Genomic DNA, 23,009 nt, shown 5'->3' on the forward strand with positions numbered 1-23,009 from the left:
GGGAAAGAAGTGTTCTTTTCAAGCCTAAGAGGCTTTTACTAAAATAACAGTGACAAACAAACATGAAAACTATTGATCAGCACTTGATATGAATGACCCTTTAAAATAAACAAACATTGTTTAATTACTTTTAATCCAGTGTAATCCCATGTGTAATGTTGAAGTATTTCAAGAGAAATGTTGTTCCATTTGTTCTCTGTTTGGCTGGCCTGGAGCCAAAATGTTACTTTAAAGGCTCATTCCACTATGGGCTTTGAATTCATTTCAAGTTCAGTTTTGGTTTTATATTCATATAATCAATTATATTTAAAATTGATTATGGTACACCAATTTTTCAAACAGCATCAAAACTACAGTAAAATACACATCTAAGAGAGAAACTGTGCAGAGACCTCATTTCCATGAGCTCTGCAGTACGACTCAATGACATTGAATTGAACACTTACCTTAAATTGAAAAGTCCAGACTCCTGAAATGGTCCCTCCGATCCTGTCTAGCCCTTGGGATCTGAACTACAACCAGGGTTGGTACGGTAGACATTTCCATGGACTGAAGGAGGAGAAGGGGGAGGAAGAGATCTCTCTGAAGCACCACAAACTGGAGGAAACTGTTAATAAAAGGAATGAATACAGTGTTTTGGCTACAGCTAGAGTTCTGGAAGACAGCTTGAGGGCTGGGGTTATGTATGAGGAGGAGTGACAAAAGGCCTGAGGATATTATAACAGAAAGGTCAGGTAGAAAAAAGGGCAACAGGAAAAATTGAGAGCAGCTAACCTTGTGCTGAAAGCACCTGATGAATCAGGGAGAATGAGCAAGAAGGAAGACTGTCATAAAAAAAGAAAAAAGAAAAGAAACGCCATACCTGCAATGCTGGCAATTCGCTTGAGCCTTTTCATCTAAGCAGGTTCACTGTGACAACATATTGGCTTCTTGGATGCAAAAAAGTGAAGGAAACAAATCTCTATGGGGAAACTGTTTCCTCAGTTCAAAAGGTATGACAGTGACTCTTCTGTCTGTCATATGTTCTCCCAAAGGCAATTTGCCTTTGCTCCTCTTGGGTCATAGCTAATAAACAGTATTTCCTACGGTTGTTCTTTACTTCGTATCAACTGAATTTTCTTACTTTTCCCAACATTTTGGCCCATCACACAGTTCCTCCTTTCTGCTACTGTCAACATGAATTCTTCTCAGGTCTAGCACAAACTTCTATTATTGGCCCGACTCAGTGCTTAAAAGCCTTGAGCCTGAAGTCATAAGTCATTAACTCTTGGGTAACATTGTTCAAGTTTCTCTCTACAGTCACAGGGATAGAAGTTTGCTTGTTTGTTATTTTTTACATTTAAATATTATTTTTAATTTAATCACTTATCTTCAGAAATGTGTGCTTTATTGCAAGTCTCTGGATATTTGCTATTTTAATTAAAGTTGTGGGAGCTGGCAGCTCTGAATTGGGACAGGAAGTGAAATGTTCACATGTTTTAAATAAACAGCAGTCCTTTATTCCTAAACTAACTAGACTTTTAAAATATTTGTACTGTATAGTTCCTTTACAAGTTATTTTATAGGCCTATAAGCTTTATCAGGAATTTCCCCTTAATTTGTATTCATTGACGGCCAGGAGAGAAAATGAAGTGTGACAATTAGACAGACAATCCAGTTCTACAGCAATGTGCTGCTCAGCAGAAATAATTTGTGTAGTTACAGATCTTCTTTTATTGAACACATTTATAGTGGTCATTGGATCTGAATTCTTCTTTAATACCTCTTTTATAGCTATCACATTCCTTGCGTGGAAGGTTGAGTTTGAGAAATCTGCATATAGCCCACGTCTAATTACTTGAATGCAAAACCAGACCACTTTGATCAAATCAATCCCCTACCAAAAAGTCACTACAGCATGAGAGAGAAACAATAGCAAAAAGTAATGTCTTAGCAGCTATTTATTTGTTACAATCTTATTCTAAAGATTTTCTCATTAAGGCTTAATGTGCTTTGGTGGCGGGCGGGGAAAGATCAATCCAATAAATAAACGGTTTACAGCTAGTGTAAGAATGATTGTGTAGAGCCTTTTTCATTAAAATATATTTTTAGATCTCTATTTTTTTTATCCTACTATCCACTGCAACCAGATTGTTCTTTCCCAGGGAGAACAGAATGAAAATATGATTCAGTGGCTTAAAATGCCGTTACATGTCATTCAGAAAAAAAAATGGAGCTAAACAATGCCCAACTCCCTACCGGTACATAGGGGAGGGCCTGATGACAAAAAGAGAGAGAGAGATCCTCATGTACCTTTTAACACAGGCGCTGAGTAGCCTGGTCACTAGTGATACCTACCAAACGAATGAGGAACAGATAGTTGGTGGTAGTGCTGACTGGGTATATTGCCATTAGGCTGGTTGACAAGGTTACTATGGCACCATTCAGATTCAGCTTGGTGGGATTCTGGTTGACTTTGATAAAACTCCTCCTTGGAAGGGCTAAGGTTGAAAAACAGTACTGATCGTTCCTCTCAAGGTATGGTCAACTCTTCCCCACCAATGTAAACAAATTCTTGAAATTTTAAAATATTAAAAAATGTTTTGACCAACTCTGTTCCTGGACTTCTGTTGCACTATACCTGGATATCTCTGGAATATAACCCAGAGCTAAACACAGAAGGTGGAAGAAACAAAACCATCTAGACAGTTTTTAAAAGCAAAATTTTTAACATTTGGCAGTTTTTCACAAGAGGAAGGCTTATAATTCATCTTCCAGTCTCTCCCCACCTCCCCCCTCTTAGGTCCTGCTACTTTAGACAAAAGTGCATCCATAAGTTGTCCATCTCAGTTTCATCCCACCCACAAAACACCCAAAATAAAAGTTACCCTAATAAAGAACTCATTGAACACAAAGGGAAAGCTCTCCATTTTATGACAATGGTGGTACTTTTAAATGAATTGTATTTCTTCTACTTCATACTACCCTATAGCCTCCGAGACATTTTGTTTTCCTGCTCCTCAATTTATTGCAAATGCTTATTCAGATTATTACAGGATTCCTTAACAAATGCTGTAGAAAAATGATCGTGTGGGAACTTGCCTGCCCCTGTGAACTCATGACAATATAGCTGTGGTGAAAAAGTAAGTTTTTATGCTGAAAAGAAAAGTTGCACTACTAATAAATCGAGTGCTTGGGAGACTTTCCTGGTATGCTTCTCCCTCTATGCCCATTCTGAACCTACCTTTCTCGCAATACTTTTAGGAGGTCCCTTGGGAAATTCTTTCTTTCACTCATTCCCTTCTTTCTCCCCCAAGGATGCTTGAATTTTGTCTGAATTTGTGACCCAAAGATCTGAAATCCATGTTAGAATAGCAACTCATTCTCTTTCCTCCATATTTCCCATTCAGTTCAACATTGTAGGCAGCCAGACTGACATGAAATGAAGATTCTTCGGTTACTTCCTCCTCTCAACCCCCTACAGCTTGAGAGCAGTGAAACGTGTTATTTTTGTATGATTATGCAAAGTGTCATCCTGAGTCCCACCATTGCACACAGACAGAGGTTTTTACCACATTCCTGAGCCTGCGTGCTTGTTAAAGGGCAATATAAAGATGCCTTAAGATCTGTAGCCAGTTAGGAGACTGAGTTTGCCTTCAACCCCTGTTCAAGAACAGGACTGAAGTAGCCACAGGCTGTGCTCCAAGGACCTCTCCTGCCCCACTCTCTCATATGTCAGTACAGCGGACATGTCAGAAGTGATGCTTGGCTGAGGCTTCAGCATGTAGTGACACAGATATCCTGGACAGTGCTCAGACCCCGCCCCCTCCCTCCCCCCCCGCAGCCAGGAGAAGTAGCCATAACAAGTTTGGTAGCTCCCCAGCGTTGTCTAGGTTGTGCTCTGGGGGCTGCTTCAGCCTCTTGATGAGCCACCTTAGTCCCCTCTCCCTGGGCTCATGGTGTATCTCAGTTTCATGATGCATCTCAGAGACTTTTTTGCATCTCAGCCAGATCTAATAAACTAACCATCCATTGTAGTTTTGGGCCACAATGCAAGGTTGGTGGCCATAATGGCCACTTCAGAAGTGGTATTAGTTACATGACAGAGTCAAGGCCCAGTGATGGATTCTACGAGCAGTTCTGTGACTGCAAGCAGCCACTTTATCTTCAGTGGGGTCCCACGCTGACTGTGGGGCCTTCCCTACGAGCTCCAGTGTAGCAAACAGCTCTCAAAAATCCCTTTAAACCTGTTTAGACTCCCAGACATGACAAGGAAGAGCACAATATAAATAAAAAGAGAGAACATCAGTTTGTGTATCCCCTTTTCATTGTCCGACTACATCTTAGAACAGAGCTGAATGACCACGTGTCTCTGAGTGTAAAGTGCTGCCAAGCTAGGATCTTTTCTGCTGCCGCTCCTTTCCACTATTACCACTCATTAGTTCCTTCTTCTCCCACCACAAAGATTATTCAATCATTCCCAAGACCTCTGTTTACAATGGCACTGCTGGTGCCAACATTTTTTCTTGAATTTTCTTCTTTTTTTTCCTCCCCCGCACTCCCTTTCCTTCCCTGTTTTTTCTTAACAGGGGCTCACCCAGTGTTTACAAGTTCTGTCCATTCTTGACAATAAAAACCCTACTCAGCTTTAGCCAATCATGAGCCAATAAAAGAGCTAGGGAACATTAGAATATTCAATTGATTAGTTCACCATAATAATTAGGCATATTTTTTTTCCTAGAGCTGCTCATCTCTAGTCACAGCTAATAGATTTACTCCCTTATTTCAAGTACTAGGGTCACGTGCCTTTAGTAACTGTGAATTATTCCAGCAGCTGTCTCTGGGAAATGTTGCAGCACCTCAGTGATTAAGTTTTGGGTTCTGTCCCCCCCCCACAATAGCATTTTAACAGAAAAGTTGGTTGTGGAAAGGATACCGTCTCTCTCTCTCCATAAGAATACTGCTTAAGGTGTTTGTATGTAGCACACAGACATGGATATACCATACATATTTCAAGAGTACTGCAGTAAAAAAAAAAAAAAAAAGAAAGGTTGCTAAGTGACAATATATCCAAGCATCTAAAAACAGAAAGGCATCAAGTGTTTAAAAATATAGATCTTCCACCACCCACGCAAATATTTTTTGTCAAGTATAAAGAAAATACTTTTTCTTTGGCCCACAGATACCTTGATAAATGCATTGGTTTTCTCATTTGATTTTGCCATCTAATTATTTTAAGAAATGTTGTTAGATAGGTAATATCAGTAAATTTTTATTGATATATTTATAAAGTTTCTTTTAATGAAACTAAGATTACATTTTACTTTATATTAAAGTCAGTAACCTTGTTGTTTCATAAGAAACCTGTAATAGATTTGTATTTCAAACTAATAAATTTAAATTCCTGATGTGTACATATATAACATTCTTTTTTTTCAGATAGATTTATTATACCTATGCCATTTATTATCACCATTATATTCTTGCTAAGAGAATAATTTTGGGAACTTAAAGACAAAAAAAAAAGGCAAACCCCCAAATCTAAGATCCAAGTCACTTTCTAAAAGTACAACTCAAAACAGTCATTAATTTTTTTAATGGTAAGAAAAAGTAGTTTCAGGGTTAAGAAGCCAACTTGAGATTCTGAAGAGCAAGGCTCAATTCTTTGCTCTTCCACAACCTGCTGTATGATCTTGGACAAGTCATTTAAGTGTCTAAATACCTATGAATATCTGTGTCCTAATATTTCTCTACAGTTTGCAATGCTGTACCTCAAAAGAATGTTGTGAAAAAACAATATATGGAAGTTTAGTAAGAAATACTCTTCTAGGCCTTTAAGTACTCAGGTAATAGAGGTCTTAACTCAGATAGAAAGAAGAGCAAGTATTCACATCCGGCATTCTCAGACTAAATCAGCTGTAGTTAGAAATGAGCAACAGCTTGGGTTACTTACAGACATTCAGTTACTTCTGGGAATAGTTGTTTTCCAAGTAGAAACCATCATTGTAAGAATGTTAAGAACTTTTCTCCCAGAACAACAATGGTCCCTCCAGGAGGAAGATAACTCAGAAAGCCATGGTTAAACCACTCCTGGCAGAATTTCTCCTAGGAGAGTGAATGTCTGTAGACAGTCTCTTCTGAGAGAAACTACAGCACAATACTGCATCCAAGGGTACTTTGCTCCTGCCTACTCACCAGCATACATGTCACTCACTGGACTTAAGTAACCAGCTGAGCAGAGAGCATGCCCCCTTCACATTCACCATTGTGCTGCAGGGAGACACAGGCTTACACTGAATGGTCTGAGTCAGCCAATCAGGGCTGCTTTGGAAATGCTGCCATCTGTCTCTAGGCAGACAAAAGGAACCTTCAGAGCATTCTGAGATGTGTGCACAGAGGTCCCCCCTTACTGTGCAGCATCAGCACTGCAAATTCTCTGCTCTTCAGAGGCTCAGTACTCAATTTTCTGTTTCTACCAGGAAAAAAAAAAAACTGGGAGAATTCTCCCAGATCATTTGAACAAATGAACATGTATACACAGCCTAGGAGAGCAAAAATAGGATCAAAGATCGTACTTGACTCACTTTGGCCATACATTTTTACCAATATAACTGACTGGAAACTGGTCTATACCCATAACAGAACAGAAGTCTGTCACACACATACTGGTTTGAAATACCAGAACCTGGTCTAAGATTTCCTGCCTCCTGCGTGCCACCTCCCCTCCCCCCAGCAAAGAGCAATTGTGTGTTCTGTTTGTTATCTATCTAAACTACACTGCTTATAGAAAACCACATAACTTAAATCAAATCTTCCTCAGGCTTTTTGCATGGCTGTACCTAGGCTTGAGGATTACACTGGTTGTAACTTTAACTGCAAGATACTACCTTGTTGCCACAAGAATGGTTCTTAAGGTGTTAGGAGTCATAATTGCATTAATAGTTTATATAATGTGCAAGATTCCAGATTAAAGTAGATTATGAGTGAAAGCAAATGCAACTCATTAATAGTGATTGGAATTTTATTAACTAAAATAACGTTTTGCCAAAGTATTCCTAATAGACTTGTTTTCAGAAGAGTCTGGCTCTCATTTGGATATCAAGTAGTGGCCAAATTTTCAGTAATTTCTCAATACTTCCTGCCTTCTTAAAGGCTGTGCTCATTAAAGATTAGTCTGATAGAGAACTTGGCAGCGAGAGTAGGAATTGCTAGAAGGATCAATGTTAGAGCACCGAAATGCTGTAAAAGTACTAGAGGTGACCTCTCTTGCTCAAAAAAAAAACAACAAACAAAAAAAAATATGAGTGAAAGAAAACTAATAAAACCCCCAAACACTTGTTGATTCCAGTAGCTCCAGGATTTTATATTAGAACTGTCTTGTGAAAGCACAACCTTAAGAAGAAATTCAAAAATACCAGAGAATTTTAGGTTTGGTTGAAATGGTTCCACAGTTTTATGGGATGCTCAGGCTAATTTTTGTTGTTATAGAGAATACAGACATTTCTCCTTTATGAATTTGAGAGCAGCTGCACACTGTTCCACTAAGCACATCTTGAATGGTCAAGTTACTTTGCTTAATGGAGTTACTCTTCCAGAGTCATAACTGCACCTGTTATTTTAATGGCAGTTATTTGTGAGATTAAGTTACCAGTATATTCTGGGTTAAAGTGAATCTTAAATGAAAATATAACTCATAACTACGTTAAATAGCATGTTATGTTAGAATGCCCTTTATTTAAAGGACTTCTTAAAATCAAACAGAAATTCCCCTTGTCCAGATTAAAAACGTTGTCTTTTGAGAGGGGAAACATCTGTGTAGTGGAATGAAAGTACAAGTTATGCAGAAATAGAAGGTCTTTTATTCTGCCCCTCAAAACTGCTTCATCAGTTCTTTGGTCTCAACTGGCTACCCTGGCTACTCTGCTGAATTAATTAGCATCAAAAACATTACTCCCTTGAGCAATGGAGGCCAATTTCCCAGCCTTTGTCTGTTTACATGGACTTAAGTTCCTCTAAGTCCTCAACAGAGAGAGAGAGACCCCTCATGTCATGTTCTTTGAGGATTTAGGATTAATTTAATCAGTTGTCTAAAACATACAAGCTGAGAAGTTCCTAATCCCCAATTTGCTGCATGTGATGTACACATAGTTAGTCAAGAGTTACCACATTACTCAATTTTTTCCCCCTAAAACATTTTTGCAAGGAGTCTAGTGAAACAGATTTTATTAAAGACAGAGTACCATTCTCTGTTCTTAGTTACACAAAGAAATGTCCAAAATAATTCTACTGAAATTCTTCCTTCCCCCAATGACTGGTGTATACAAGGGGTTACAAACGGATTGCATATGTTATCAGAAATATATTAACAGTACCTGAATACAGCCTAGTAAAGCTGAGTTCTGAATCTTGCTTGGAATCTGTTTTTGAATAAAAATTTTGGAAGGAACCAACTTCATGTTAGTCTGAAGCCACACAGAAATAAGGGCATTTTTGCATGATAGACTAACTAAATCATAGATGTATGCATCTATGCACATTTTGTAAGAAGCAGCTTACTTCATCAGATGCCAAGAAGGGGTCATGCAATGCCCCACTGAATTAATAGGAACCTTTGCCATTAGCTTTAGAAGAGAGATGTTCTACTTTATAGGATTATAAATATAAACTTTATCAGATTATAAATATAGGGATAAGCTAGATTCCTGAGTAAAGTAATCATGTGTGTTATTGGAGTGTAACCATGCACACATACATATACATATAAAGAAAGCCAATAACTACACCATTACACTTCCTTAGCATTTTTTAACCAGTGACTTGTTAAGGACTTTCTAATGTTCTTGTCTTTAAATGATGCCACTTATTTGACTTAAATTCTTTAATAATGATTAACACTGTTCTCATTTTTATTTTTGCATAGACTTCCATTTCTTAGACAATGCAAAGTAACTAAGTCCATGCAAAATGTTGTTTCTAAAAATTTGTTTCTGTGATTAGTAATGAAAAAAAAAGCAACCATACATGTTTTATACTAAATAATACTTCAGTTTCTCTTCAGGCACTGAAAAAAAAAAAAAAAATCACATGGTGTTCACAACACCTGCTAGTTAGGAAGTTGTTATAAACTGAATTATGCACTGAAATAGAGAAGTTACCCACCTTGCCCAGAGTCACAGAGGGAATTCCAGTGTAAACCAGCATTAGAACTTAGGTATGTCTGACTTTGGTTGAAGTTACATGTTACACTTACACCATACTAAATATGTAGACTGTTAAGGAGTGTTAAAGTCAGAATGGGCTGGAGAAGTCACATGGTTAATACCATTTTTTGTTTAATACTATGCCTGCCCAGCTCTGACTTACCACTAGCGAGCTAGCAAGCAGGGGCATGGCTAGGAAATCTAGGCTCCACTGCTGCTCTGGATAGGGGCAGGGGCTGGGAGTGGTGCATTCTGGGATGCTGGAGAAATGCAAATTGCTCATTTTATCTAATTGGAGCAAACTGAAGTTACCCTAACACAAGCTAGGTAGCATGGCCCGGAGTTTTCCTCACCTGAAGTGGTATAACTTTGAGATGCTATGGGGGCACTTAGTATGAATTAATGAGCTTTAAACTTGCAGATGCTAATATTCTCAATGCTCTTAGTTTGGTCTAAATGTAACAAGTAGCTTTACCCTTTAGTTGCTGTAGATGACCAGCCTAGGCCTGTCAAAATAAAAGCTTGTTAAGACACCCTTACACAAATATGGGAAACTAATCACCACTTGATGTATACTATTTAGTCTGTTTATGCTGAAATTATTCAGAAGCTTCTGTATCAGCCACAATACTACTTCAGGTCAAGTTATGCTGACCATAGTAGCAGCATCCGTGAAGACCCCGTGTGTTTGTATCCTTTAGTCATCTAGCCCTGTTCTGAGCTGAAGTACAAAACAGGATGGTGAAAAAAGAAAAGAAAACAAGGCAGCTGATTTTCATCAGTGCTCCCTTACATTGCTGGCAAACTTACAAGAGAAATATTAGCAGACTTTCAGATGACCCAAAACCTTTTAATACAGTTAATTATTCCTGCTTGCAGAGAAATCAGACCCTAGTAACTTAATGTAGGAGTCTGAGATGAGTAAAGTGTACTAATTTAGACAGGTTTATTGTTAATTATGCACCTGCAACATACTGAACCTTCAGTAAGCATTCCTGATTTTTCCTTGCTTTTTATTATATAGCTGGTTATGCTTGTAAGATGTTACTTCTAGCTAGGGAGAATTCTGACTTGATAACATGCTACAGCCAGCTTTACTGATGCAAATGATTACTGAAAAGATAATGTTGTGAAAACACAACCAGTGTTAAACTAGCCCTGATATACAAATTTGCTATACCAGAGCCCATCAACTCATTTTGCTCATCAAGCTTCACTTTGAAAGCATAGCATAAATATTTAACAAAAGGAAAAGACAAATACAATGAGTACTCACCAGCTAAACAGCAGAGAAATGCAACTGCTAGATACAAGATGACCGCTTAAGAGCTGCAGCTGCTTGGCTTTGCCCAATTTAAAGGGCCAGTTTCAGAAGTGCACCTTGGGAAAAAAGAGGTTGTAAGAGAACACCGAACAAGGAAGAGTTAGAAATTTACTGAGAGAGAGTGTTGGGGCGGTAACACAGAACATACATATTTCAGTAGAATAACCTAGAGTGTAGGTAGTGTTCAGAAGCTGACCTGTAGGTGTTTCTGTATGTCTTTTCTGTGTAGGAAATAAGGAAATAAGTTAAAATTAAGTATTTGCACTAGTATAATTGGGGGGAGGAGGGGGGCACAGAGAAGGGGTGGGCTGCCTAGGGCAGCAGCTCCAGATACCACATTTTTAGGGGTTCAAAAGCAGCTGTTGCCACAGTGATGCTCCTTCACTTTAGCATAGCAGGGGCCAACAATGCCCCAGATGCCAGAAGTTCCTGGCTAGAGGACCTTGCCTCTCTACTCAGGGTCAGACTGATCATGATATTTGGGGCCAGGAAGTCCCTGGAAAAATAATTTTCAATCCCTGGACATATCATGGAGTAGGGCCTCAAAGAATGCATTTCTAAGCACTTGGAGAAGAAAGTGATCAGGAACAGTCATCATGCATATACCAAGAGCAAGTCATGCCTGACCAATCTGATTGCCTTCTATATGAGATGACTGGCTCTGTGGATGCAGGGAAGCATCTTTAGCAGTGATATACCTCTAGCAAGGCTTTTGATATGGTCTACCACAGCATTCTTATAAGCAAGTTAAGGAAGTACAGGTTGAATGAATGAACTGTAAGGTAGATAGAAAGCTGGCTGGATTGTCTGGCTCAATGAGTAGTGATCCCCATCACTGAGCATTAGACTGCTCAGTGTCTAATTGTCAGCTGGCATCAAGTGGAGTGCCCCAAGGTTTCATCCTGGGTTCTGTTTTGTTCAATATCTTCATTAATGATCTGAAAGATGGGATGGATCATCTGCGAACTTGTCATCAGCAAGTTCATGGATGATACCAAGCTCGGGGGAGTAGTAGATAAGCTGGAGGGTAGAACTAAGATTCAGAGTGATCTTGACAAATTTGAGGATTGGGCCAAAATAAAATCAAGAGATTCAGAAAGGACAGGTGTAAAGTTCTGCACTTAGGATGGAAAAATCCCATTCACCACTACAGGCTTGGAACCAACTGGCTAAGCAGCAGCTCTGTAGAAAAGGACCTTGGTGTTACAGTGGACAATAAACTGAATATGATTCAGTGTCCCCTTGTTGCCAAGAAGGCTAATAGCATATTGAGCTGAATTAGTAGGACTGTTGCCAGCAGGTGGAGGGAAGTGATTATTCCCCTCTATTCTGCACTGGTGAGGCCACACCTGCAGTACTGTGTCCAGTTTTGGGGCCCCCACTACAAAAAGGATATGGACAAGTTGGAGAGAGTCCAACAAAATGGGTAGAGGACTAGGGAACATGACTTATGAGAAGAAGCTGAAGAAACTGTGCTTATTTAGTCTGGAGAAGACAAGACTGAGAGGGGATTTGATAATGGCCTTTAACTACCTGAAGGGTGGTTCTCAAGAGGATGGGGTTAGACTGTTCTCAGTGGTGACAGATGACAGAACAAGGAGCAATGGTCTCAAGTTGCAGCAAGGGAAGTTTAGGTTGAATATTAGGAAAAAATCCTTCTCACTAGGAGGTGGTGAAGCACTGGAAGGGGTTACCTAGAGAGCTGGTGGAATTTCCATCCTTGGAAGTTTTTAATGCCCATCTCAACAAAGACCTGGCTGGAATGATCTAGTTGGGGATGGTCCTACTTTGAGCGAGGGCGTTGGACTAATTGACTTCTTGGGGTCTTTCCAACCCTAATTTTCTATGGTTTTATGAGTCTATGAATTTTACCTTATTGTCAAACTGGTATGGCTGTGCAAGTTTTCTGTCTTACTCTGTAGCAGGGATGTATGGCTCTCTCAAGTATATATTAACAACTTTGCAGCAGCAGGATGTTGGCTGCCATGATCCCCCTGCTTTACCCATGGCAGGTTAGGGTGTTATATCTTGTGGTTGTGTCAGGGTTGACTGTAGTTTTGCCAATAGGTTAGAAAATACATTTGTATGGGATGGTTTGGATAGGGATGATCCTACCTCAGACAGGGGATTGGACTAGGTGACCTCTGGAGGTCCCTTCCAGCCCTACTTTTTCTGGTTTTATGAACTGTCCTGGTCATGGAACTGCACTGGTGGTATGCCTCTGAGTAATTCAACAACCATAGCTGACAAACATCCATGTTCCTGTTACGATTCTGGAATGAGCTCCATTGACTCCAGCTTTAGCATGCAGGGAGGAGGAAAGCTAGGAATGATCCTCTGAGAGCCTGCACACAAAAGTGTCTTGGCTGTGATTTTCAAAAATGGCTATTGATTTGAGATGGTTCAATTGCTGGGTGCTCAGCTTAAGAGGCTGTAAACAGACCTGTTATACAGAGAGTGGGCACCCAGACTTTTCTCCAAATAAAGTTCTTCTAGAAATGTGTCATTTTAGCCAACAAAGAACTGAGCTTCCCAAAATTACTAACCACTTTTGAAAATTATAGAGAGGGCTTAATTTATTGGAAAACCCAGAAAACTGCATAGAAGTGGAGTGTCTTCAGGTCCAGGGGAATGAAACTTCTCTTTATTTAAAGTCAACCCCTTCATTTCTCACAATACTGCATGAAAAATGAGATGGAGCCATGGGGGAATATAATCTTTTTTAAAACATATGATGTTGCACAATGATGACAAAGTGGCAGACTTCCACGGCTTAGGCTTTCTCACAAGCAGCCAATGATCTATCTCCTGTCAAGTACCGCATATAACAGTGGGACAGTGACACTTAACAATAATAATATTGCCTTTTAATGACAGTTTGAATGTTGACCAGACCTTAAGAGCAGCAACAGCAGCACTAGCAAACCAATAATTCACTTACTGATTACTAAATCATCTCATAAACGAAGGGTTGCTGGTCTACTGCCACCCCCTCCCCATCACTCAAGAATCACTGTCCTTCTTTCACTTATGTACACATTCAAGACCACTCACATGCTAAGCCTGGAAGATCTCAGGTGCATGCTCAGGATCACTAGGATTAAACTAAAGGACTCCTCATAGTTATATATTACACTTAGCACATATGTTATATTTAGATCATAGTAAACTTTAATATGACTTAGTTTTTTGATCAGTTGCACTATGATTTAAATACAGATTGTATTACCACAGTGAAGTCTTGAAACAGCTCCCCTGCAATCCCAGCTATCAGCCCTGGGATCACACTAAGCTGGTTGAAGGCTCTGGGGCAGTGTGGGAGCTAGGAACAACACTGGTATGGCACAAGAGCTGTTCCTGGGCCCCCACACCACAAGGGAGACAGTTCAGTGCTCTGGTGCAGTGCTGGGAGGAGAAAAGTGGGGCGCAAACAGCTTTATTGGGCTCTCCCCTGCCACCCCGCACTGCACCAGAGTCCCTTGATATTACCTCTGTGGAGCAGGCTGACATTGGCTCAGCACATGTTAGGTAATATGATATGGATATACTCTTCACTGGAGAAGACCTAACATTACTGTGCTATGATGGCACTTAGCACATTTTACTGCTTGAATGCTCGGACACTAGCTGTATAAGTGTATGTCCTAAGCGTAACATGTAACAGTACTCATAGGCTAGGGACAGACATTCAAAAAGCCTGAGCCTGAATTGATTCAGCCTTTGCAGGTTAGTCTAACCTGCAGAGAGTGAACTGGCTTGCAAGTGGATAGACATTCGGCACATGCCTGCAGTGGCTCAAGACAGAAGCTCAGGGCTGCTACAGCAGCCCTCCCTTTCACAGAGAAGCTGAGCTGAGGACAGGGGGCATGGCCAGGCACCATCAGGCCCACCCCAGTGGCTCCCTGACAGCCAGGAGCAATTCGGGCACACAGGGCTGGTTGGCCCCAGAGGGGAACTCTTCCCTCTTCTCCCTCTCCTCCACTCCCACGGGGCTGGGAGGGAGGCCCTGTTCAGTGCTGGGGGGGATCTTCTCCCTCCTCCTCTGCCCCTGCAGTGGGGTGGGGAAGGGGGCCTCTGTGAGGCTGCGTGGCCCCAGAGGAGGACTCTTCCCCTGCTTCTCACCCAATGCTGTGGGATGGGGAAGGGGGGCTCTATGGGATGCTGCCCAGCCCCAGAGGGGGACTCTTCCTCCCACTCCTCCCCACTCAGGGCAGGGGGAGGCTTTTTTCCATGCAGAAGGGAACTCTTCCCTCTCGTCCTCCTCCCCCTAGAGGAGCAGTGAGAGTGCAGAGCTCAGCTGAGCAGGGTGTGGGGGGGGGTGTGGGGTGTAGGGACCCCCAAACACACCCCCCCATGGCATGCATGCAGCAGACAGGGAGGTCAGGGTGCTCATGCCTGGCACAAGCGTGGTTCTGGCAAGTGCTGCATAGGGAGAGGGAGTGGAGTCTGCCTTATCCCTGCAGCTCTGCTCCCTGAACCTGAGCCCGTGGCTCCAGCCCCACACTGGAGCCAGCTACTTCCCCCTCTTTTCGCTGTGCAGGTCCCAGCACTGCACCAGGAGTGGAGGGAGCTCTGGCCCCTGCTTCCCCACAGAGTCCAGCACGGGGCTTCCCCGCTGTGAGTGTGGAGCTGCAGGTACAGTGTGGAGCCACAATAGAGGCAGCCATCACTGCACTGGGGGTGAGGAGCACAGCAGCGTGCAGCCTGCCTGGCTGCTTCTATACCCACGGCTCCATGCTATGCCTGCAGCTCTGCACTCACAGAGGGGAAGCCCAGTGCTGGACTCTGTGGGGAAGCAAGGAGTGGGGCTCCTTCCACTCCCAGCACAATACCGGGACCTAGACAGTGGGAAGCGAGGGAAGCTGCTGGCTCCAGTGCCGGGCTGGAGCTGCAGGCTCAGGCTCAAGGAGCAGAACTACAGGGATAAGACAGGCTCCACTCCCTCCCCCGGTGCAGTGCTTGCCAGAGCTGTGCCTGCACTGGGCATTAGCATCCTGACCTCCCTGTCTTTTGCTGCTGCCAAGCAGCGGGGGCTGCATGCCATGTGGGGAGTGTGCAGGGGTCCCTACACCCACCACCCTCCCCCCACACCCCCATATCCTGCCCAGCTGAGCTCCGCATTTCCTCCCCCCAGAGGGGCAGTGGGAAAGGAAGGGGAAGAGTTGCCCCCAGCACAGAACAGCCTCCCCCTGCTCCCCTGCCTCCACTCTGGGGCTGGACAGCATTGCATGGGGAGCATTGCAGTCCTGCAGGGGCAGGGGGGGAAAGGGGAGGAGGAGGAGGAAGAGTCCCCATCCAATGCCTCACAGAGTCTCCCTCCCCACCCTGGGAGGAGGAGGCAGAGGAGGAGGGGGAAGAGTTCCCCCCAGCATGGAACAGAGTCCTCCTCTCCACCCTGCAGGACAACCAACCCAGTATGGCCCCATTAAGGTGAAGGGGGCAGGGAGAAGGGCTAATTCTTCCCTCCGTCACTTCCCTGCTGGCCCCAGCTGCGGTAGGGAAACAGAGGAAGGAGGGAAGAATTAAGTCCCTCCCTGCCCACTTTGCCTTAACAGGGCCATACCAGCCAATGTCTCTGCTAGGGCCTGTCCTGCTCCGGTTAGAGAACAGAGGGGTGGGGTCAGCCATGAAGCTGGAGCAGAGTGCCCTGCCCAGCTCAGAGAGCATGCTGGGATGCTCGGAGTTTCTAGTTTATCTTAAACCAGCAAGGTGTCTGGGGCAGACAATGCATAAACTGGTTTGAGCCAAATCAGTTAAGTCTGATTTTATCAGTCTACATTCAACCAGGTTTATGTCAAACCGGTTTTGGCCATTTTGAAACTGGTTTATGTGCACTGAATGTCTGTTTTGTTACAGGTTTAAACCAGTTTCTGATCACTTAATCCAGTGTATGTGTAATGTCTGTTGCCAGCCATAGAGGCAAGGGCCCCTAATATCAGATAGAGGCTAGAAGTGTAATGTTGCTAGTGCATTCATTCATTTTCATTGCCATTGTGGGCTTTTCTTCCTACTAAATGAAATGAATAAAAAAAGTATTGAAAGATACTGTGATCAGCCACTTGTGGCTACACTTCATGTGCCTGATGTCTTGAGAATTTTACCTGTAGTTTAAAAACATAAATCTTTTGGTTTGAATGCTCTCTTGGCCTGTTCCATTTTATGATTTCAGTGTGTATTTATAAAAACAAGCACTGTAACATACTGATTTATATTACAAGTATATCAGAAAATAGGTGAATATTGAAAAGATTAAACTTTCATTGGGGTATCTTGTTTCTAAAAAAATGCAATTTCCTTGTTTGTGGTTGTTATTCACAAAGGACTATTTCACAGAGAGTGAAGGGAAAAGGCATTTCGGTTTCAGAGCTGTAAAAGCTAATTCACACTTGAGAAAATTATTAGATGGAAATGTTCAGATCTAACTGCTATAAAAGGCACAATTGTAAAGTAGGCTCAAATTCAGCAAGTACCATTTAAGTTCCAGTCAATTATGGACAAGTTTGCAATGCATGAGCTCCTGAGCAACCAAAACTTAGCTATTACTCAAGCTATACAACAAAGAATTCTTTAATTCATATGAAAACAGTATGTTTGGCAACTCCCATTTTTTTTAAAGATAGCTACAATCCCTTCATTTTTCTAATGCAGTTACTGCCACTTTACCTCTCAGGAAAAGGTAGAATTGCTGCGGCCTTTTCCGTCTATCCTTTTTTTTTTGGTACAAATGGGTCATTTGCTCATGTGTGTTTTGTGGATATGCCACTGTGGACAATCTCTGTGATTTTTCTATATATTTGCATGTCATGCAATCTGTGATTAGTTAGGATTCTGATCACTTACAGCAGTGTGCTTTCCCTATGGATCTGTATCAAGGTAAAATCAGAGGAAATATAGGGGCTGATATCTTTGCTTGGAATGTGTCATTGAAAATAAGTTTATAATTGAAATTCTGATCCATAGGATTTTTCTGGATTTATAGACATAGGTTATAATTAACCTCTGATTATGAGAAGTGTAGGTGGATTTTCCACCATCAAGCACTCAGAAGGAATCCCAGTTTTGCAAATTGCCTGGTAAAATGAACACTAAATTAGTGTTGGCTGGGAAAGGGTTCTGGCTAGGGCATTTCAGAGATGTGCTTAATTCAGCATATCACTAGCACAACCTTCCATCAACCATCTTCTATAAGTCTAAGATACGCATTAAAACTGCCCCTGTAGAACTGCATTTTTCTGTTTTCTCTAAGGGGTTCATTATTACTGATGTATGAGAACAATATCACCAATTCTTATATCAGCACATTATACCAAGTCTGCTACTGGGGGAACACATATCAATATACAACATGTATATAGATAACATTTATATATAAGGATATAACTATATATACATGTGTGTGTGTGTGTGTGTGTATAAACACATATATATAATACTTATAGGCGTGTGTGTGTGTGCATGTGCATACACACATACATACTAGGGCTGTGTGACGTTTCGGTCACCGATTCGATTCGATGGAGATTTGGCCCAATTCAGTGGCTGAATCTCTGAATCCAAATCAAATCAGGAGACCCTTTAATCTTTCCAAATTGAATCAGAACCCTCGGAATCAATTTGGAAAGATTCAGAAAGTTTTGATGATTTGAACATAGACACAGCTTGACATTTTTTTTTACATATCTCAAGGAACCAGGCGTCTCGTGAATGCTGAGATGTTGGGGCGGATGGAGTGTCCCACAGGAGTGTGTGTGGGGGGGGTCCCCAGCATGCTCAGCGTGAACCTGGAAGTGGACCAGAAGCACTTTTGGTCCACTTCTGGGTCTGCTTGGGAGCACATGGGGGACCCCCCTTACCCCATGGCTCTGAGACTGATACCTCCTGGGAATGGGGGACACCCTGGGTCCCACTGCCGCCGATTGCTGAACAGGGGGCTGGGGAAGGGGGGTCCCTCGCACACTCAGCAACAGACCCAGAAATGGACTGGAAATACTTCCAGATCCGCCGATGAGTGCGCAGCCCCCCTTCCTCCCCCCCATAATGTTCCTGTGGGAAGCTCCATCCACCCCACCATTGCAGCATTCACAAGCCGCACCTGGTATCTCAAGGTATGTAAAAAAACATTAAAAGCTGTACCTATGGCTGAATCACTGATTCTCTAGATCAGCATCAAATCTTTAGATTCGGATTTGGCTGAATCGAATTGGGACAGTGATCCGAAGCAACGAATTGAATCACTGTCCCCGATTCAGGCTGAATCCAAATCAAATACAGCCCGTTTCACACACCCCTAATACATACATACATACATACATGCACACACACAAATATATAGGCTAAGTAACCTAGAGCATTTCTGTTTCAGTAGAATGAGCTGAAGTCAATTTGGTGGATTTTATAGGCTTCTCTGTTTTCTGTGGCAGAAGTAGTCAAATTTTAAGTTATTCAACAGTCATAGTTGACAAACATCCGTGTGTGTGTGTGTGTGTGTGTGTGTGTGTGTGTAAAACATGTGTAACAGGTATGTATGTGTGTGCATATATATTGATATAGATATATATACCACATGGATGTTTGTCAGCTATGATTGTTGAGTTACATAACATTAGATTTTTCCTAAAAAGAAAACACAGAAATGAATCTGTTAACTCAAATTATATATTCTATAAAATGTTATGTGTATATGTGTGTGCATGCACACACACAATTTAATGGAATATATAATGGAATATAGTGAAAAAATTAATGGATGCCTTTATTTCCAGTCTACATTATTCCTACAGTGTGTTATCAATTTGCTATGGTCTGTTCCATAGCTTAGACCCACATTGCACCATGTCAGGTATTCTGCCAATTTTCTTTTCACATTTTGAGAACAGACCAGTCATTGCGAATATGAATAAGATTAATCATTAACATGTACTAATTAATTTTTATCATAGATTGAAGTGTATAACCTCAATTCCGGAATAAGAGGAGGAAACTGGTTGTCATTTGAAATAAGGAAGTGCAACTGCTCTAAGGGTCTCTCCGCTAAAATGGTTTATGCTTAGAATCATTGGGAGCCTATACATGTACTTGAGACTGGGGGCTGGGGGAGGGGCATTTTAATTACAGTGGTTCCTGAGAGCCTAATTAAAATGCCTCAATATCATATTATTAAGCCTGCACATGTAAAATAAGGCTGCAGGACACTTTAACTAAAGCTCACCAACTGAGCCTGCAGGGGCTCATACACATGGCAATGTGGCAATGCTAAAGCATTCTAATTAGAACACAGAGCAGACTCAACTAATCCAATTAGAATGTGTCTGAGCATGAATATAGGTACCCATTATGGACGTCAGTGCTAAAATGGATCCAAAAAACATACAGAGGATTTGTTGGAATACGTGATCAGGAATCCCAAGGTCAGCACACACACCTATCTATGAATAGGGTGACTGCTGTCTCCAGAAATTTAGAAATGCGGATGTTACTGATGTTGTTAAAGATTTCATCTGTCCTGATTTATGAAAGAAGCTGAGATTTTCAGGAAAAATGACAAAATCTGTGGGCACCCATACCACAGGTGGTAAGGCTCTTCTGACATGCTGTAACTACATTGCATCGAAGCAGATTTGGTTGAGTCTGCCCTAGCATGACAATTATCATGCTTCAGCAGACTACAGTGTCACATGTACCAGTGTCCTCTACTGCTCCAGGAGTGGTGCAGGGCAGGGGCATTCAATGAGCTCTAGGTAAAGCACCCCTGCTGCCATTTTTCAGCATGGGGACACTAATATACATAACACTCCAGGTGCTTTAATTAGAGTAGCTTTTAGAGCTGCTCTAATTAAAGCATCTCCCCACCCACCAATCCCAGAGCACATGTATAAATGACCTGTATTCCCATTGAATTGTAGAAAATTTGTCAAGGAACTATAAAGGAGAAATCATTGGTAGGAACCATTGAGAGCACTGTGGATAAACATTACAAACATACCATCATTGAAATCTGAATTATGATAAGGGAAACAAAGTCAAAACTTCATTGACCCACACATTTCTGAAAGACATCTGTACATGTATGCATATGTTGGGAGAGAAGTATGGAACGTGGAAAGTTAATGCTTAAGCTGGAAGGATCTGGGATGAGGTAACACTGAACAGCTGTGTAACCCGGGCGGTACTCCAAGATATAACCCCTCTCCAATTGAAGGGATCAGAGCAGGTGCATGAGCACTGTGGGAGATGTAAGGACCCTCCTTCCCTATCAAGCAATGGGGGACTTACTAAAAAGGTACATGTTTGAGAGAAACTGTGGTGGGAACATAACATATATAAACCAGGGGGCACAGGGGACACTACAATACGCCGTGGGGATGGGGTTCAGCAAAGGTTAGGCATTCACATTTGTAGCCATATTCATTACAGGTTTAACAAAATATAAAAATGCAAACAACACAACAAACAATACTGATTGACAAAATATAAAATGCACAAAATACAAAACACCAAATAACAAAAGATATAGGGCATAGGTACCCGGAGGGGGAAAACATAGTGACCTCCTCCACCCCAATAAGAATTACTCCCCTGTCAATTCACTCACCCCAACCAAGACTTGAACTCAGGCCTCCCACATGGTAGGGAACAACTCTACCATACAGCCACCACTGCTGGCCCTAGTCCTGGGTGCTGGGGCTTTTGACCTTCTGGAAGCCCCTGCCTCACATTAAGCTACCCTACATCTTGCTGGAGAAACTGGAAGCAGAGCTGGGAACCTCTTGGGTCACTGCATAGCTTTCTGCTGGAGCTAGGGGGGGAACCTCTCCTGCTGGCTGCAGCCTCTTGCTGGGGATCCTGGAGCCCAGCAGGGAACCTCTCCTGCTGGCCATGCTGTGCTGCCTGCGGGTCCTGCTCTTTTAGGCTCTTCTGGGGCAACTGCTTCCACCTTGATGGCCCAGCTCTTGCAACTCTTTGAAACTCCTTCCTCATTGTCCCTCACAGGTCTCCTCTGAGTCCGCTGTGCTGCCCCTTTTATCCCCCTCCGGGTGACCCGAGGGGCCAACCAGGGGCCGTGGAAGGTGAGGCTCTGGGGCCTGATTGGTGAGGAAAGGGAATCCCAAGCCCTCCAATCATCTTTTACCCTTTCAAAACCCCTGAGCCAAATCACTACCAGCAAACCCATCACAAATGCATCCTCCTCCAAGGGTCCTTTGTACAGGTGGTGGGCACTAGCAAGATACAGTTAAAGGAAAGGAGCTTAGGGAGGAGAAGAATCCCTCCCCACCATGGCTGATTCAGTGAGAACTTCCCTTACTGTTTCAGTCAATTTTAACTGGAAATAACAAAACAACAACATAGATGTAAATAACCCCTGGGTCAAAATGTGAATGGAGCTTTTATCCGAAGAACTAGTCTGAACTGAGAATCCATCTCCAAATCAGGTCTCCCTAATTAATACCAATGACTCCTATGCAGGTGTTTTGTTTTATGAAGTGATAGCTCAATTAATTAAATACTTCCCAGGGAGTCTGTAAATCTTTAGGTAGCTTTAAGACGTGATCTATGTATTTCAGGGTCAGCATGAGAATTTTGCTGTGCATGAAAAGGTTAGTTATGAAAAGCAGTACCTGGGAACTAATTTTGAATTAACCTGATATTTTTAATAATTACATGATTGTCTAAAGTAATGATCCTGCAAATGCTTATTCATGTGCTTAACTTTAAGCCTGTGAGTCATCTCACAGGAGATTGCACTCTGTCTGCAGTAATACTTAATTTGTAGAAGAATTATCCTATCAAAAGATTGCAGAACATAGAGGCATAAGTTGCTTAGACTCCCATGAAAGTCCCAGCTTTGCTATACATTTGGACTGAAAGACCCAATCTAGTTGTTTAATATAGTCAGACAATGCACAGAAAAAATAGCTTTTTTACTGTTGCTACTTAGAGGACGGTTCTACCACTAGGCAGATGGTGGTTGAAAAACAGCACAGTGTCCACAAGAGGGTGAGCTTATTGGCATGTCCTAAGCCCCACACCTAAGCTCTACTACAAAACGGGCACATCTACACAAGATGCTGACTGTGCAGTAGCTGAATAATACTGCACAGTAGTGCATCACAGCACCAACAGTGCTATATTCTCCTGTACAGTATTATTAGGCTACTGCTTGTCAGGGCAGAGCTTAGTGGTTGAGTGCCTCGGCACAGTGGAACTTTCTAGCACAAGGCACGGTGAGATTTTGTACGAGGGAATTTCTCGGCACGGTGGAGAACCTTGGCATGGAAAGGTTCCCGCCACTCATATGCAAATTCACACATTACTATTGGCCGGTTCTAAATTATTCCTACGTGGCGACTAGCAATTGGCTCGCTAGCCGTATAAAAGGTTGGAGCAGTTTCCGCCCAAGTTGGAGAACTCTGTGCCCATCTCAGAGTGAACGTGGCAGACTGATCAACCGCTGACGACTCCCCATCGCCGACCAACCCCGATGTACCCCCCCCCCCCCCCGCCTGCTC

The 23,009-nt window shown here is 42.3% G+C and overlaps 1 protein-coding gene across 4 annotated transcripts in view; it reads left to right on the top strand.

Moving 5' to 3' along the window:
• The window catches only part of CDH6 (cadherin 6), a 136,158-nt gene that overhangs the window by 43,068 nt on the left and 70,081 nt on the right, over positions 1-23,009 (top strand). The window contains exon 2 of one of the 4 annotated variants that reach the window (XM_025209957.1): positions 3,026-3,122. The exons of the other annotated variants lie outside the window; for them this stretch is intronic. The gene's annotated coding sequence lies outside the window, so the exon portion shown is untranslated. The remainder of the gene's footprint in view (positions 1-3,025; positions 3,123-23,009) is intronic. 4 annotated transcript variants of the gene reach the window in all.

Source organism: Alligator sinensis, unplaced genomic scaffold (genome assembly GCF_000455745.1).
Source record: "Alligator sinensis unplaced genomic scaffold, ASM45574v1 scaffold408_1, whole genome shotgun sequence".
Taxonomy (NCBI): Eukaryota; Metazoa; Chordata; order Crocodylia; family Alligatoridae; genus Alligator; species Alligator sinensis.